Raw genomic sequence first — 3,637 nt, forward strand, 5'->3', positions numbered from 1 at the left:
GGGAGGCAAGAGTGGTAAGAGACAAGGTCACAGAGGTCATAGGGTCCAGGTCATGCAAGTCACATAGCCAGGGAGTGGGAGAAGCAGGATTTAACAAAGACCTCTCTAACTCTAACGTCCTCATTTCCGATAAACTCCAGAAAACAAAAACTACCAGATAGAATGCCCTCATCCTCCCATTGCCAAATCTCCCCTCCAACCTGCATCAGTATTTTTTAGAACGAAGAATGAATGGTCTTGCTCCATATAAAGGACAAACTTCTCCATGTGGGTTCCAGATCCCAGCCTTCTTAGTTTTCCAAAGGCATTCCTCCTGCAATTCTCGCCTCTCTCCTGAATCGTCAATTTCTTCTACTTTATATTTTCCATTAACATAAAAATATGCTGTAGTATCTCAGACCCTTAAAAAAAAATGAAAAGAAAAAAGAAAAAAACCAACAAACCTCCACACTCCCTCCTGTCTTTAAACCAAAGGATAAGTTACTGTCTCTACTTCTTCCCTTAGTAATTACTTTCGGAAGCTACTCCTACATCTCCGCTGAGGTTCCTCATGTCAAGTTCACCAGTGATGTCCCTGATGCCAAATCTTTGGGCTATTTTTCCATTTTCATCTGAATTTACCTCTAAGAAAATTGAACAGAATTGTCCACTTTACTGCAACACTTTCTCCACCTTTTCTAAGACCTCACATTCCTACTTCACTGGCTCTTCCTTCTTAGGCTCCTTTGCTGTGCTCTCTTTTCCATCTCTATATGGATAATTGTCCTGTTCAAACTGTGTCAATCCTGTTTTTCTAGGTGATCTCATCAAGTTCACTGGTGTTTAACTGCCATTCATACACCATCTCTACCTCCATCTGGCATCTTATATCTGAGTCCCATATTTATTCATGTCTTGTTATCTATTTAATATGTCCCTCTTGGGGCACCTGAGTGGCTCAGTCGGTTAAGCATCTGCCTTCAGCTCAGGTCATGATCTCAGGGTCCTGGGATTGAGCCCCGCATCTGGCTCCCTGCTCGGCGGGAAGCCTGCTTCTCCCTCTCCCACTCCCCCTGTTTGTGTTCCCTCTCTCACTGTCTATCTGTCAAACACATAAATAAAATCTTAAAAAAAAATAAAAATAAAAGATAACATGTCCTTCTTAATGTCTCATAGATATTGCAAATCTAATATGTTTGGATTTCTTTCTTAAGCCTGTTGTTCTCCTGGTATTCCTTCACTCAGACTAAGGCATCCTCCTCCTCCCAGAGATTCAAGTCAGAAAGCTAGGAGTCCTGATTTGTCTTTCCCTCCCCTCCATTAACGAGCCCTGTTAGCTCTACCAAACACATCGCAAATGCATATACTCTTCTTCACCTCCATGAGCCACCAACTTACTCCTGGCTAGTATCATTGTGCACCTGGGTTACTACAGTGGTGTCCCAATAGGTCTCTTTGCTTCCAGGCTTGTCTTCCAACAACAACAAAATGTTTTCCCACAAAACAGCCAGTTATTTTTTAAAAGTTCTCGCTGGTTTTTGCTGGTAGTATTTTGAAGGGACAGAAGGAGCTGCCTCAAGCTGAGCCACCTGGTGCCTCTAGTTGGGGGAGGAGAGTCTGGCCCCCTGGGTTTCCTGAGCAGGCACTTGATGTGGTGGGATATTCCCTGTCCGTGGGAGATGAAAAGAGGTTGCCAGGTCCATAGCTTGTTGTGGCGGGATCTGGATCTGTCTTGCTGGTGCCAACCTGGTATTTTTGGGTAGGGGAGGGAAGTCTTGGGTCATTTCCAGTCTAGGTGCTTGTTGAGGTGAGATTCTCCTTTGCCAGCTTCCCAGTGGCCACTCATCATTCCTTTGGGTGGGGGGAGGGGACTCCACACATTTTGCGTTTCCAAATTACTATCTCCATTCTGCACCTCTTATCTGAGTTCCATGCTTGTATATTCCACCATTTACTTAATATGTCCACTTTCGTGCCTAATGGATATCTCACATCTAATATATCTAGATCTCTTCTCAACATTTACTTACTTATCTAATCCTTGTCTTAGGGTAGTTTCTTTGGGAAAGCATTCCTTAGAACCCATTTGAGCCTAGTGGGTAGGATATTTACTAAAAAGTGTTATTAGTGGTAAGACTTGTGGAAGAGAAAGGCAGGAAGCAGGGCTGGGCACAGGGAAGAGTCAAGGTGTGATGCACACCCAAGAAGATCCTACAAGGAGGGATGCTTGGGTGGCTCAGTCGGTTGAGCATCCAACTCTTGGTTTGGCTCAGGTCATGATCTCAGGGTTGTGAGATGGAGCCCTGTGTCAGGCTCCGTGCGCAGTGCAGTCTGCTTGTCCCTCTCACCCTGCTCCTTTCCCTGCTCACGCTCTCTCTCTCTAAATAAAATCTTAAAAAATAACTCCTACAAGGACTTATAGAGCAAGAATAATCCTTCATAATTGCTGCAAATTTGGCAAATTTGCCGGGCCCTTATATTCTCCGTGAACCGTACCTTGGATGTGGGCCACCTGGGAAGGGGTGTGGCCTGGGGTGAGGCAACTATTAGGCCAGCTGCAGCTAAAGGCTGTCTGCAAATAGCGCTCGCAGCCACTGGGGCATCAAGTCCTTCACCGAAGTGGGGTCTGAGCAGCGCATCAGTTCCACACAATCCCTGTGTATATAACCGTGGTCCTGACCCAGTGGGCCTCATCCGTCTCAGCACGGTGGAACTGAGTAGACCAGCACAGGGTGTTTCTAGTTCTTCCTGGAGGAGAACCTAGCCAAAGGTTCTTCCTTCAGCCTCGTGAGCTGCTAAAAGTTTTCCTGGCCCCAGCGATGCTTCCTGGGTGTGCATCCACAGAGGGCACACCCTGGTCTCGGCAGAATGCCAGCTCAGAGTTTCCTCCAGCCCCCACGAGGTACACCCGTTCCTGTTGGTCCATTCAGGCCAAGATTTCCTCCCTAGCCTGCTTGCCAGGTGAGAGTTCTCTGCCTGGACCATGGTGCGCCCTCTGCGCAGGATTTCCTCCCCAGCCGTGCCTGCCCTAGCGAAGAATTTCCTCCTGGCTGCAAACGGTCTCGCCCTTAAGGGTTACAACCCTAGCCCTCTATAGGTCCAGTTAAGAGCCCTTTAAATATTGTAGTGATTGTGGACTTCTTTTGTGTGTGTGGGACGATAGCGATGAATAATGTTTTGCATGTTTTCACAACTGCTTATTGGCCCTTGGTACATAATCTTTGGTGGATTTTCTGATTCCTTTGTTCAGTTGCTGGGAATGTTTGTGTTCTTATTGACTCGTGTGGGATTTTTGACTTGACATGGGATATTATTCACTTGTCTGGGACTTCGTATATAATATATACGTATATATGAGGGAGATTTATTCCTGGACAAGATTATTTTTTGAGTAAGATTACCAGCAGAGAAGCTAATTAGCTTGCTACTGTCTCTAGGCAAAATCTCCTTTTAGGTGACTTAAAGGGCACAGCTGTTAATCATCTGACCGCAAACAACTCTGGTCTTTGGATGTGAAGCTTCTGACTAGAACCTACCAACGTAAGCACCACGCACCCCCCCATAATTTCAAAAGCATGTAATTTTTTGAGTTGCTCTGTGCCATTTGTCTGCATACATAGCTCTTCACTCAAGTTAAACATTCACCACCAGACTGTTT

This window comes from Mirounga angustirostris, unplaced genomic scaffold, assembly GCF_029215605.1.
Source record: "Mirounga angustirostris isolate CCGP_5_RB_7025 unplaced genomic scaffold, mMirAng1.0.hap1 SCAF_11, whole genome shotgun sequence".
In the NCBI taxonomy this organism is placed as follows: domain Eukaryota; kingdom Metazoa; phylum Chordata; class Mammalia; order Carnivora; family Phocidae; genus Mirounga; species Mirounga angustirostris.